General features: G+C 40.0%; 1 pseudogene; it reads right to left on the bottom strand.

Annotated features, from left to right (window-relative positions):
* Window positions 1–1,415: 1,415 nt before the first annotated feature.
* The window catches only part of LOC100350780 (fas apoptotic inhibitory molecule 1 pseudogene), a 68,605-nt pseudogene continuing 54,922 nt past the window's right edge, over window positions 1,416–15,098 (bottom strand).

Below are 15,098 nucleotides of genomic sequence, written 5' to 3'. Positions count from 1 at the left end.
AACTTTTTGAAGACCCCTTGTAAGCATAGATTTCTGAAACTTTTGCATCCCATAGACTCATCTATTAATTCCATTCTCCATGAACTTTTTGAAGTACCCACATATAGTCCCTTTCCACAACCTTTGTTGATCTCCTGTAATGTTCCTGTGTCCTGCTCTGCCGCATTCCTGGGACAGTGAGGGCTAGGCCTTTGTCCATGGGGAGCAGTTGGAACTTCAGCCTGAATAGGCCTCCCTGGTCTCATGGTCTCAGTTTTCTCCTCTCAAAGATGGATATAATAACATTTCTCTAAAGCTTCTTATCCCCTATGGTTACATGGTGGAGTCATTTGGACCTTTGGATTTTTAGGAAAATGCAATGGTCATTTACATTGTCTTGTCCCAACTCCTAATCCAAGATAGAGGGAATTAGCCATTCTGTTTTGTTTGCAGTCTTTTCTTTTTAAAAGATTTATTTTATTTATTTGAAAGACAGAGAGAGAGGAAGGTCTTCCATTCTGCTGGTTCACTCCCCAAATGATGGCACAACCAGATTTGAGCTGAACTGAGCTGATCTGAAGCCAGGAGCCAGGAGCATCCTCTGGGTCTCCCACATGGGTGCAAGGGCCCAAGGAGTTGGACCATCTTCCACTGCCTTTCCAGGCCATAGCAGAGAGCTGGATCAGAAGAGGAGTAGCTGGGATTCGAATCAGTGCTCATATGGGATGCTGGCGCTGCAGGTTGGGGCCTTAACCTGCTGTGCCACAATGCCGTCCCTGCAGTCTTTATTAGAGTAAAAGCTACTACTGTTGGGGCGGGCGCTGTGGTGTAGCAGGTAAAGGCGCCGCCTGCAGTGCCGGCATCCCATATGGGTGCTGGTTCGAGACCCAGCTGCTCCACTTCCAATGTAGCTCTCTACTAGGGCCTGGGAAAGCAGTAGAAGATGGCTCAAGTTCTTGGGCCCCTGCACTCACGTGGGAGACTCTGAGGAAGCTCCTGGCTCCTGGCTTCGGATTGGCCCAGCTCTGGCCGTTGTGGCCATCTGGGGAGTGAACCATCAGATGGAAGACCTCTCTCTCTCTCTCTCTATGTCTCTCTCTCTCTCTCTTTCTCTACCTCTGCCTCTCTGTAACTCTGCCTTTCAAATAAATAAATACATCTTTAAAAAAAAAGCTACCACTGTATAATATCAGTGATTTTGGTCTATATTTTCTTTTCCATTTGGCTTTAAAAAGAGTTTACATTATTTGTAAAATAATATATTATTTTGATTGTACATACATTTTCCTAATCCTTGAAACATTCAGTTTCAAGTAAAAAATAAAAGCATTGCTGACTAAATGTACTAGTATGTACATATTGACCACATTTAATTACCACAGTAATTAAAAAGTCCTGATCCTTACTTCTGAAGATTAAAACTCATGAACATGAAGTTACTCAAGAGTCTCCAGGATTTCTCTGTTATCCACAGTGAGAATGTGAATAATCCCTGCTTTCTACTTCCCACCGCTCACAGCCTTTATGTAACAGTCATGATTCCCAGAGCTGAAGTGTGTCTCAGTCCCATCGTCCACAAATTCACCTTCTGTATACTTTTTTTTTTTTACCATTGCACCATACATGTATAGTTGCCTTTTTCCAAAACAACTCTAAAGTCCTCACTATCCAAGTATAAAATCCAAGTGTTGGTGGCTTTTGATCTGTTCTCTATATATTTCTGGAGACTTTTCCTATTAATTTCCAAAGTATATTCATAAGCAAAGCCACTGACAGCATCTGTATTTATGGTTGCTTTCATCTTTGCAGTTCCAACACAGAAAGTTTCTTTGCCCACTAATATGAACATCCATTCTTATCTCTTCCTTCCCACCTACATAGGCTACTCATTTTCCTGATGTGGTGTCATGTTCAAATTCAATCTTGTGGACTCAGTCACCGGAAGCAACATTCCAAATGGCTACATGATCTGTTATTTTTTTCCAGACTATAAGGAGGACGCCGGAGGGCTCAGTGCCTCAGCCGGTGAGGTCACTCTCGCCATCTACCCAGAGCCATTCTTACTCCTCACAAGCCCTTTCCCAATCCCTTTCTAATTCCCTTCTTACCTTGAGCAAAAAAATGACTTTGATTTTTAGGTTCATTGAGTTTTGTAGCAAATGAGGGAAACAACTATGAATGATTTCCAAGTCAGCCTAGAACACAGTGCTGTGCCAAAGGAATAGTTCACACTACAATCAGTTATTTTGTTATTAAATGGTTATTGCATTGTCATGTTAATTCAGGGCAACACCTAATATTATCTTTTGTTTATTATTTACTGGAAGAAAAGCGTCTTTGAACTAATATGGAACATGATCTGTGCATTTGAAGTGTTATATGGGTGAGCTTAGGAAACAATTTCTTACAAACAGCTCTGGCATATGGGTGGCCTCTCACTCTTTGTGATAGACCCAATGTCACATTATTCCTGCCCTGCTCTTCTTAGTCTTTGCTTGGCCAAGATTGCCTGATTGCAACTAGCGGCTTTGCCTTTTACTCTGAGAATTAATGGAGAAAAGGAGGACTTGTGACATAGGTCACTTCAAACATACTTTGGATTCAGATGGTATTGGGCCTGCCCAGTGATATGATTTCCTATGAGCTGATCGCTGGATTGGCTGTCTGAATAGGGCACATTCATTGATAAGTGAGCACATCTCTCATTTGCCTGGTGTTCTTAGTCACACGTTTATGAACTTTCTGAGGAACAGTGAGAATTGCTGCCAGGTCCAACCCAACATCTATGCAGAACAGTGGACCCCAGAAAGCCTTTAATATTTGAGAAGTTCCTGTGAGAATGAATAACCCAGAGATGGAATAGCTGAGCTGAACGGCAGAATATTTTATAAGAATTCTGACCAGGATGTGGTAAAGCTGAGTGCAACTATTTTCTATTGACTTAGTGCTCCTGAATTGGAACATTGACTTTTTATTATTTGGAGGTTCATTTCACTTTCTGTTACTGCCAACTCACTGAAAATTTCAACTAGATTATTTTAAAAATATGTTTCTGTTCCCTATGTCCTTTCCGTATTTTTTAACTTCATTACAACAGTTTGACTGGGATGCATCTTCCCTTCTTCCTATAGAGAATGCATATGGGAATGGAAAATTTCTTATAACACACAACCCATCCAATGCCTTCTTAAACAGATTCTTTCAGGAACTTGGGAAGAATAGTCATTAATACAATAAGAGTGTGTGAAGTGAGTTATAACCCTAGCATTTTGATGAAAGAAGGCCTCCAGGATCTGGACCGCCCTTTTGCCAGTGACATACCACCATCCAGTCAGATTACTGATAACTGCTTCAGGAGGGTGGGGAATTCTTCCTGCCAAGGGCCATTTGGATATTTGTAACATCATTCATGAGCCATACAAAATTGTCAACTTAAAAATCAGCCTGCTATAGATTTAATGAATTTTGAGTCCCACCTATGGTTGCCTTGTCAGGGCCAGACCAAATGATTTTGTGGGCCTTTTAAGTCCATGGGCTGGATGTTTCCCACCCCTGAAGCTTGTAAAAAAAGAAATTTCATGAAGGTTATAGCTATTGTATTGCAGTTAGCTATGCTTACATGTCTTGGAAGAGCTCCAGTGCTGGTTGCCCTAAACTAAACTTGCAGCTTTTAACAGAAAGCAATTTTTGTATTTAGGGAAATATCATCCCAAGATGTGCTTGCATCTCGGAAATGCTAGAAACAACTTTGTCATTAAGAAAAAGAGAGCTATGGCCTTGGAACTGAAACCTGAGACAGTATCTTACTCATTTTATATACTAGCCAGTATGCAGGCTTGGTGAATGCTAAGCATTATGAAGCTTATAGAGCAACATTGAAAATCAGTTTTTAGCAGGTCACAGCTTACCAGAATTAGAGTCTCTGTTTGGTATTAGATACTCAGTAAATGATTCTAGATTTTCACTATTAAAAAGTGTGTTTTTCATTTGTATCAATTGTATCTTACGAGCATGTAGAAACTTGAGAGAAATGAGGTGCAAAAATACTCAGCAATATGCTTATATACTATTAGTACCCTACAGACCTTAGGCAGTTATTTTAGTCATTTCATACTTTGAAGAAAGAACCTATCTGCTCACTTGCTCATTTAATGCTTAATTCTTCCACATCTGAACTGATACATAGAAAGGTTTATAAAACCATTGATTGTTCTTGGTTTGTATAAACTCTTATTTGGTTGTTTGATTTCTTTGTATGCATTTCATTTTTGTCCCGCTACAAAAATTTCAATTTGGAAAGTCTCTCTCACACACCCAGCCACACGTGCACACACACACATTTCTTATTGCAGTTCAATCGACATTGCACAGATGTACCTGCTTTGAAGTCTCCAGACAAGTGTTATAGTTATTTCAAATTTTGTGCTTTGGGTACAACTTTACAGAAAGGACCTCCAAAGATAATGGGAAGGAGTTATTAAATACTTTGAGTAAAATATTTCCTTTGTGGAAATATTTTGAGCTGGCATTGTGATGCAGTTGGCTAAGCTGCTGCCTGTGATGCCAGCATCCCATGAGTCCCAGTTTGAGCATGCCCTGCCTCACTTCCAGTCGGGCAGTGGAAGATGCTCCAAGTGTTTGGGCCCTGACTGCCCACAGGGCACATCTGAATGGAGTTCCTGGCTCCTGGCTCCTGGCTCCTGGCTCCTGGCTTTGGCCTGGCCCACCCCTGGCTGTTATGGCCATTATGGGAGTGAACCATTGAATGGAAGATCTCTGTTTTTCTCTCTGTCTTTCTGTCTCTCCCTCTACCTTTAACTCTGCCTTTCAAATAAAGAAAGCTCTAAAAAATAAAGTAATAGTAAGCCATCCTTTAAAATCTATTTCCTTTGTATTATATGGAATATATAGTAATAAATACTTTGGTAAATGTATTTAAATTTGATTAATAGTACTTACTGAAAGATAGAAATACTTTGTTATTGTAACTACAATCTTATAATAAATGTTCTGAAAATCTTGCAATTTTTTTTCGTGCCTACTAGAAGTTACTTACCAGCTATTATTTGTATTGGAAGTGAGTAAAAATACATTTATTTTTATGAGTAAAAATACATTTATTTTTAATGTAATAGGGAGAAGCATAATAAATTAATATTACACACATTATCTTATTTCAAATAAATGTCAATATTCATAATAATTTCCTATAAAGTCTCATTAATTGATGTTACTGCCAACATTATTAAGGAAGTGAATAAAATATGTTTTAATAAATACATATGTTGTTTTTGTAAAAAAAACACTCTAATTTTAGTGGTTGAAATATTCTTTATGTATTGAATATTTTCTAAATTGTAGGCCAAGATAAAAATCCCTACAACCCCAAGGGAGGACACAACCGTGTAATCACCTTCTCGAGAGAGTGATCTTATAAAGCATTAATTTAACTTAAAACTGCAACTTAACAATAGATATAAGCAACCTCAGTAGTATAATGGTGAAACTTGATCATCACTGCTTATGACAGAAGGAGCAACATTGACAAAAAAATAACAATATCAGGAAGGGGCAATGAGGTAAGTTGATTTACTGATGCTATCCTGTACTTTTTTTTCTTCCTTTTTTATGCTACCTAGTTTATTTCATTGTATCCACTTTATCAGTGTTTTTATTTTAATTTTTAATTAGTTTTTAACAGGTTCAATGTGATTTGTAGATACAATCCTAAGAACATAATGATATTTCTCCTTCCTCCTTCCTACCCTCTTTCTTTTTCTCATTCTTTTTAGCTTTTGTTTAACATATATTAAAATTATATGACAATAAAAAGGTCTAATATTTAGCCAAATGAAAAGTTTAACAAGTAAAAAGCAAAAAGACCATAGTGTAGTGGGAATACAGACAACAGCTATAAACAATAATTGAATGGAAAAATTATTTTCTTTTCATGGAAGCATTTATTCCAGTCTGTGACCACAGCCTCTCAGTGGTTAAAATATTTACCTGATGAAAATTGGATACTTGGGCCTATGTTTTGTCATGGCTAGTATGATGTTAGCTGAAGTGCTGTAACTGAAGACGTGAGATGTTTTATCACATTTTGGCTTGGCCTTCTTGACACTCCTGCCATGTCCATGAGAAAAAATGCCCCAGATATCCACTGACCTTTCAAGTTGTGTTGAAGAATGATACACATGGAGCATATTTAAACTTGGTCTATTACCTGGTGTCAAGTACAGATGAGCTACTAGCTACTAGCTAAGTCAAGCCTACATCAGTCAAACTATAAGCCACTAAGAAAAATACATTTTTTCATAAGATGTTTTATTTCAACAGTAGCTAGCTAGTACAATTAGCTTTGAAGTAGCTGGGGAAAAAGTGTTAAACGCAGAAATAGTAATTTATGAACATGCTGAAAATTCCAGAAAAGCAGACAAATTAATTTTACTTTATTATTACTGTAATGTAAGTTATGGAGAACTCAGTATACTTTAATACAGAGTTTTAATTTACTTGAATGTATTTGAAATTGTTTCCTAAAGAACAAAGATCATTCCTTGGTTTTTATTGTATACCAGCACTTCATACAATGCCTGGTATAGAGTAACTGTTCAAACCATGTTGAAATACATTTATCCAGGGATATTCTATAATGATAATATATAATTATAATAAATACTATTCAACTTTATCCAATGTAAAATAACTGGATTGAAAATTTTCACATTTTGTGATCCATACTATGGTTAGCAACTTTATCTTGTTTTCTTTTAACATCAGGATCAAAACAACTAACAAACTATGGTCTCCAGAGAATGAAGTTGTATTATTAACCTTACTCAAAGTCAAAACACACTGTGACATTTAATGTACCTATATAAATTTAACAGAACTAGTAGTTCCTGGTGCAATTTTTTTTCCAATGCATTTCCCTCTTTTTTTTTAAAGATTTATTTATCTATTTGAAAGTCTGAGTTACACAAAAAGAGGAGAGGCCGAGAGAGAGAGAGAAAGAGAGAGAGAGAGAGAGAGAGAGGTCTTCCATCTGATTGTTCATTCCTCAGAGACAGAGAGAGAGCCAGGAGCTTCTTCTGGGTCTCCCACACAGGTGCAGGGGCCCAAAGACTTGGGCCATCTTCTACTGCTTTCCCAGGCCACAGCAGACAGCTGGATCGGAAGTGGAGCAGTCGGGTCTCGAACTGGTGCCCACATGGGATGCTGGCACTTCAGGCCAGGGCTTTAACCCACTATGCCACAGCACCGGCCCCCATTTCCCTCCTACTTTAACCTAAATCTACAATGACATCTTTTCCATCTGATATGTTATGGTGACAAAATTGAAAAATGCTAATTTATTTTTTTGAAGGCAAAAAATCAGTATAAAGCGCTAACAATTTCAGTTGATTCTGATGGTGGTATATAGTATGGCCATATATATGAATACTATTTTTGTCAACTGAATGGACATCAAGGCTATAAGATGACCACCAACACAATAAAAAACTGGTTCAAAAATATAGATTATAATATTTATTGTATATAAATTCCTATCATGATAGACTTAGCTCTCTTATTACAAATTTTTCTATTCTATTTTAGCAAGGCAAACTATGAATAATTCATTTAATTAATGCATAAGATTTAAAATTTGAATCTATTTTACATGTACCATAGGCTATAACTGGGCATTTGATATAATTCGAGATTTCTTTAATGCAATTGTTTTATCTTTTCTGTAAATATCTTACATTCATATAGGCACTAAAATTCTTTAGTCTTCTGCTAATATCCTAAAATCACATTTCTTTCTGAATATGAATTATCCAAGTTTCTAGAATTAAGTATCAACCTGTATTTACTGTGCTCTTCTTCCAAGATTTTTTCATAGATAAGTTATGTTTAAAATAAAATTTCTTTTTTTTTTTTTTTTTTTTTTTTTTTTTGTACAGGCAGAGTTAGACAGTGAGAGACAGAGGTCTTCACCCCCCAAATGGCTGCCACGGCTGGCGTGCTGTGCCGATCCGAAGACAGGAGCCGGGTGCTTCCTCCTGGTCTCCCATGCAGGTGCAGGGCCCAAGCACCTGGGCCATCCTCCACTGCCTTCCCGGGCCACAGCAGAGAGCTGGACTGGAAGAGGAGCAACCGGGACAGAATCCCGCACCCCAGCTAGGACTAGAACCCGGGGTGCTGGCGATGAAGGTGGAGGATTACCCAAGTGAGCCGCAGTGCCGGCCTAAAATCAAATTTCAAGAATGGGTAGTAACTGTTTCTGAATAATAAAAGTTATGCAGAGCCTGCATTGTGATGTAGCAGGTTAAGTCACTGTTTGGGCCACCAGCATTCAATTGGCATCCCATATCACAATGCCCTTTGAATCCCTGCTGCTCTGCTTCTCATCCAACTCTCTGCTAATGTGCCTGGGAAAGCAGTGGAGGATGGCCCACATACTTGGGCTTCTGCCACCCATTTGGGAGCCTGGAATTTCACACTCCTGTCTTCAGCTTGGCCCAGCCGTGGGCCATTGCAGCCAATTGGGGAGTGAACTAGTGGACTTAAGATCGATTCTCTCTCTCTCTTTCTATCTCTCTCTCTCTCTCTCTCTATATATATATATATATATATAAAACTCTGCCTTTCAGTTAAATAAATCTCTTTTAAAAAAAGAAGTGTATTATGTTATTATGTGAGCATTGCTGTTAAATAAACAAAAGACACGTGATAGATCCAGGAGTTTTATATTATTCTTTGATGTTACTATTTTAGAATCAAAAATATGTTGAATTAAAATAAAAATAAAATTAAACTCAATTTAGAGAAATTAAGTCAAATGTAAAATTAACTTAAGATGGTGCAGGGCTTTTTTTGGCAGTTGTTTTCATTGAAAACATGATCATAATGATTAAGTGAGCAAAGATAATCGTTATGCTGTGTGATATTTTTGCCTATCATTGCAACTATCAAATACTTAAACAGAAGGACACCATTTAAGCACCATCATAGTCAAACTATTGAATACTTCCCAGTATGAGTTTGGCACAAATTAAAATGGACCTATCTATAAAGGACAAGTCAGTCTGCCTCCGTATCTATGGTGAACGCTTTATTTGTTTTCTGGTTTAAATACCATAAAGTAATTATTAACTAGAGTGCAAATTAACATAAGGCCCTGAGAAGCCATCATTTTAAATTCAAATAATGAAGATAATGCATATATCTGTTTTTGGCTCTATTTTTTGAAAGATCATTTATTTTTTTAAAAAATATTTATTTATTTATTTGAAAATCAGAGTTACACGCAGAGAGAGGAAGAGGCAGAGAGAGAGAGAGAAATAGAGGTCTTCCATCCGCTGGTTCACTCCCCCATAGGCTGCAATGGCCAAAGCTGTGCCAATCTGAAGCCAGGAGCCAGTAGCCTCCGCCTAGTCTCCCATATGGGTACAGGGGCCCAAGGACTCAGGACATCCTATACTGCTTTCCCAGGCTACAGTAGAGAGCCGGATCAGAAGTGGGGCAGCCGGGACTCAAACTGGTGTCCACAGTTGATGCCGGCACTGCAGGAGGCAGCTTCACCCACTATGCCACAGCAACCACGGTAGTCTTTACATTTCCATCACCTCAAAAGGAAAGCCTACCATCTTATTTCACTTTCTGTTCCTACAATTAAATACTAAAGCTTTGGAAATTTTTAAAGAATAAAAGTTTATTCAGCTCACAGTTTTGAAGGCTGGAGGTTAATTGGATGCATCTGGCAAAAACTGTCTTCTTGATGGGGATTCTGCAGAATCCTGAGGGCACACTGGACATCACATGGCTAGAGAGGTATATCCAAGAGCCAGAGCCAAACTGGGTTTTGTAACACACCCCGTCTCATGGTGTAATATACCCCGTCTCAAGGTAAGCCATTAACTTGTGGCTTTGATGTTCAGCTATTACTCAACCACTGTCAATCATTTTTCAGTACATTTGTTGTTGTGTAATTAAATGGTTTCCTCTTAAAAGAGATAGAGTATTCTGTTCTCTGACAGAGAACTAGAAACCACATAAATGTAATAGTGTATTTTTAAAAAGGAAATTATAGGGGCTGGTTGTGGGGAGCAACTCGGACTAGACTGTTACTGGAATTAAGACTTATTCTATGCATCTGCTCTCCCACAATATGGCGCTGAGAAGGGAGTAACAACTTCTATGCAGCTGCCTCTCGCCAACTTGAGTGATGACCTGCAGGAGCTGATCCTGCTCCTGATTGGAGGAGAGCAGCGTACTCGGCGTGTGGGTAGCAGAGTTGGGATTGGTGGAAGAGGACTATAAAGGAGGAGAGAGACAACATGCACCAGGAACATCTAAGGGGAACACCTGTGCAGCCCCGAGAGAGCCGGCCGGCGGTGTGCCGCTCCCCCGCGGAAGTGGGGAAAGTGGCAGGGGGAACCGCCCTTCCACGGAGGTGGAAGGGTCGGTAGCCAACCTGGGAAGAACCAGCAGCAAACCCAGGAAGGGCCGAGCAGACAAAAGAACAGCGCAGGGTTTAGTGTTGTTCCCCCACGAAGAGGGGGAGCGACAGCTGGTGTTGTGGCATTGTGGGTAAAGCCACCACTTCGGTGATGCCTGAATCCCTTACGGGAACCAGTTTGCATCCCAGTTGCTCCGCTTGTGATCCAGCTCCCTGTTAATGTGCCTGAGAAAGCAGTAGAAGATGGCCCAAGTGCTGGAGCTCCTGCCACCATGTGGGAGACCCGGAAGAAACTCCTGGCTCCTAGCTTCAGCCTGGCCCAGCTCGACCATTGTGGATGCTTGGGAAGTGAACCAGCGGCGGGAAAATCTCTGACTCTCTCTCTCTTTCTCTCTCTCTCTCACTCTGATTTTCAAAATAAATAAGTAAATCTTTAAAAAAGGAAATTCTAAAACTAAACACAACTAAAAGAATCAGACAGATGAAAGAAAAAAGCAGAAGAGATGTTAAGGTAAAAATAACAGAGTAAGAAGTTTCCACATGATTTTCACCAGATTCTGTTGTCCCAAAGAGGGGGGATATTAGAGGAAAAGGATTAGTTGAAGAGACAATGGCAGCCCATTTTAAAAATCAATTTTGAAAATTAATAAGAACTCTTCAAGTAGAATAGATACCTTAGAAAGGAGCATGATCGAACAGAAAACTCATTTAACAGGAACGATGGAAATTTGAACAAAATGGAATGATACATCAAAGTCCCTTATGTCCATGACAACACATGCTTTGTTTTATTTATTCTTGAATTTTTATATTTACCATTGAAGTGGGGGTTTAGAATTAGAAGTATGCCATTATTATTTTAATGTGTCTTTCTCCAAGTAATAGTGATATTTAGAAACTTTTATACTTATTGCATTTTTGGCATTCTTCTTTTGCAGATTGCCTATTCCACTCCTTGTCTTTTTTTTTTTTTTTTTTGACAGAGTTAGACAGTGAGAGAGAGAGACAGAGAGAAAAGTCTTCCTTCTGTTAGTTCACTCTCCAAATGGCCGCTACAGCCGGTGCTGCACCGATCCGAAGCCAGGAGCCAGGTGCTTCATCCTGGTCTCCCATGTGGGTACAGGGGCCGAAGCACTTGGGCCATCCTCCACTGCCTTTCTGGGCCACAGCAGAGAGCTGGACTGGAAGAGGAGCAACCGGGACTAGAACCTGGTGCCCATATGGGATGCCGGTGCCACAGGCAGAGGATTAGCCAAGTGAGCCACAGCGCCAGCCCCCTTGTCTTTTTTTTTTTTTTTAAGATTTATTTTACTTATTTTGAAAGTCAGAGTTACAGAGAGTAAAGGAAAGACAGAGATATTTTTTCGTCCTCTGGTTCAATCCCCAAATGGCCACAATGGTCAGAGCTGGGCTGTTCCAAAGCCAGGAGCCAGAAGCTTCTTCCAGGTCCCCCAAATGGGTGCAGGGGCCCAAGCACTTGGGCCATCCTCCACCACTTTCTCAGGCACATTAGCAGGGAGCTGGATCAGAAGTGAAACAGCTGGGACTAGAATTGGACCCCATATGGGATGCCAGTGTCAAAGACAGTGGCTTTATCAGCTATGCCACAATGCTGGCCCCTCCTTGTCTGTTTTAAAATTGTTTCATTTGTTTATTGACTTTAATTTTTTTTTTTTTGACAGGCAGAGTGGACAGTGAGAGAGAGAGACAGAGAGAAAGGTCTTCCTTTGCCGTTGGTTCACCCTCCAATGGCCGCCGCGGCTGGCGCGCTGCGGCCGGCGCACCGCGCTGATCCGATGGCAGGAGCCAGGAGCCAGGTGCTTTTCCTGGTCTCCCATGGGGTGCAGGGCCCAAGCACCTGGGCCATCCTCCACTGCACTCCCTGGCCACAGCAGAGGGCTGGCCTGGAAGAGGGGCAACCGGGACAGAATCCGGCGCCCCGACCGGGACTAGAACCCGGTGTGCCGGCGCCGCTAGGCGGAGGATTAGCCTAGTGAGCCGCGGCGCCGGCCTCATTTGTTTATTGACTTTAGAGGAGAATTTCAGAGTACACAGTCATCTCAATTACACATTAAAAGTTTATAAAAGGTGGCTATGTGATCATAAATGGAAATAAAAACAGATTCTTCTCTTATCAGTATATAACTATTATAAATATAATGATAAATTATATTAATACTATAAGGTGATAATGAAATGATAGTAAAAGTAGAACATTTCTTTTTTCTTTTTTTTTTTTTTTGACAGGCAGAGTGGACAGTGAGAGAGAGAGACAGAGAGAAAGGTCTTCCTTTGCTGCTGGTTCACCCTCCAATGGCCGCCACGGCTGGCGCACCGCGCTGATCCGATGGCAGGAGCCAGGAGCCAGGTGCTTCTCCTGGTCTCCCATGGGGTGCAGGGCCCAAGTACTTGAGCCATCCTCCACTGCACTCCCTGGCCACAGCAGAGAGCTAGCCTGGAAGAGGGGCAACCGGGACAGAATCCGGCACCCCGACCGGGACTAGAACCCGGTGTGCTGGCGCCGCAAGGCGGAGGATAAGCCTAGTGAGCCACGGCGCCAGCCAAAAGTAGAACATTTCAATGCATACTAAATCTAAAAACAAGAGAAGAAAGGGAGTAATATATAATAGGAGATAATAAGCAAAATTAAAATTGGTTGGTTCTCTCAGAGAGTTGAGCAGAAAAAATGACAATATTTATAAGTGATATAGTTAGGATAATCCCTTCAAATGCAGGAGACATAAAAAAATAATTAAATGAAATTATGAATGATTACTTGATGAAAACTAAGAAATTTAGATAAAATTAACAAATCGCAAAAGTATTCAAACTTGCTGAACAGTTACTTAACAAAGACATTGAATCAATTTTTTGAGGTATACAAATTTCATGTATTTCATATATACAAATTCAGGAACATAGTGATACTTCCCATCCTACTCTCCCTCTTGCCCACACTCCCATCTCCCTCTCCTATTCCTTCTCCCTCTCCTATTCCCACTCTTAATTTTTAGAAAGATCTATTCTCTGTTTACTTTATACTCATAGGGTTAACCCTACGCTAAGTAAAGTGTTTAACAAACGGTATGAAGGTAAAAACACTGTTCCTCAACAGTAGAGACTGGACAGGGCTGTAAACGATCATTGAATTTAATCCCATTCCTGGGAATTTACCCAAACAAAATTCAATCAATTTTTTTAAAAGATTTTATTTATTTATTTATTTGAGAGGTAGAGTTACAATGAGAGGGAGAGACAACGAGAAAGGTCTTCCTTCCATTGGTTCACTCCCCCAATGACCGGAGCTGCGCCAGTCCGAAGCCAGGAGTCAGGTGCTTCCTCCTGGTCTCCCATGCGGGTGCAGGGCCCAAGCACTTGGGCCATCCTCCACTGCCTTCACAGGCCACAGCAGAGAGCTGGACTGGAAGAGGAGCAACCAGGACAGAATCTGGCACCCCAACTGAGACTAGACCCGGGGGTGCCAGTGCCGCAGGCGGAGGATTAGCCTAGTGAGCCGCAGCACTGGCCTTCTGTAGTATGACTTTGAAAATATTCTTCATTACCTTGCAACAGCCCAAGGAGGTTTAAATAAGGAATATGTTAAGGAAATAAGAGAATGTGAAACTTAGTTTATGCTCTTCTATACTTCTATTCATTCCAGTCTGTTATTTTTCTGTTGCCGTTGTTGGATTTCTTATTGAGGGCATTTGTGCCATAGCAAAAGATTGTACATGTATTTTGGTAATGCCAGGAAAATACAAATATAAACTTAGATTTATTTTCCATTCCCTAGTCAAATTGAGTAAACAAAATTTTGAGACCACTAATAATTATAACAACTCCCTAAGTCAGTTTTGCTTTGAATATTCTTCTTACATAAAAGCTAGAAAAAATAAAGCAAAATAACCTAATAATTAAGGAATGTACCACTAGGACTCCTATTGAAAGATACAGTGGAATTGTTTTGTCCTATTTTTAAGTCATTGCAGTTTAAGGAGTAAAATTTAATAATCCACATAAAAGTATTTTTTGCAATTATCTAAGGAAATAGCTAGAGCTAATAAGGGACTATCATGAAAAGAATAAGTTGCTATTTATCAGTGTAGTCAATGTTAAAAATAGTGAGCTCTCAAGTACCTGCTGTTATTAATCCCACAGGAGCTGGAGATGAAATCATTATAATGATGAATAACCATTGTTAATGAAAATGAAGATTGCACAGTGACTTCAACAAGGGAACTATTCATATAATAGATTGACTTAAATCTAATCAATGAACACCCAGGTGGGGGTTCAGTGGGGAGGACAGAGGCTAGTTTATAATAGTGATTTGACTTCTTCGGTCTCAGATGGTGTTTCAGCATTTTGGTTGCTGTAGCCCTCCAACAATGAAAACAGAAATAAATTAAAGACGATCATAAAATTAACTCTATATATATGAAAATTATATGTATAAATATATGCTTTTAAAACTACATGTGATTTGGGCCTGGCGTTGTGGCATAGTGGGTAAAGCTTCTACCTGCAATGCCAGCATCCCATATAGCCACTGGTTCAAGACCTGGCTGCTCCACTTCTTATACAATTCCCTGGTAATGTTTTTCCCTGGGAAAAATGGTGGAAGATTGCCCAAGTGCTTGTGCCCCTGCTACTCACTAAGGGTACCTGG

The sequence above is a fragment of the Oryctolagus cuniculus genome, chromosome X (assembly GCF_964237555.1).
Source record: "Oryctolagus cuniculus chromosome X, mOryCun1.1, whole genome shotgun sequence".
NCBI lineage: Eukaryota > Metazoa > Chordata > Mammalia > Lagomorpha > Leporidae > Oryctolagus > Oryctolagus cuniculus.
Note: the sequence above shows the minus strand (reverse complement) of the source record. Positions and strands in the feature narration are given on the sequence as shown.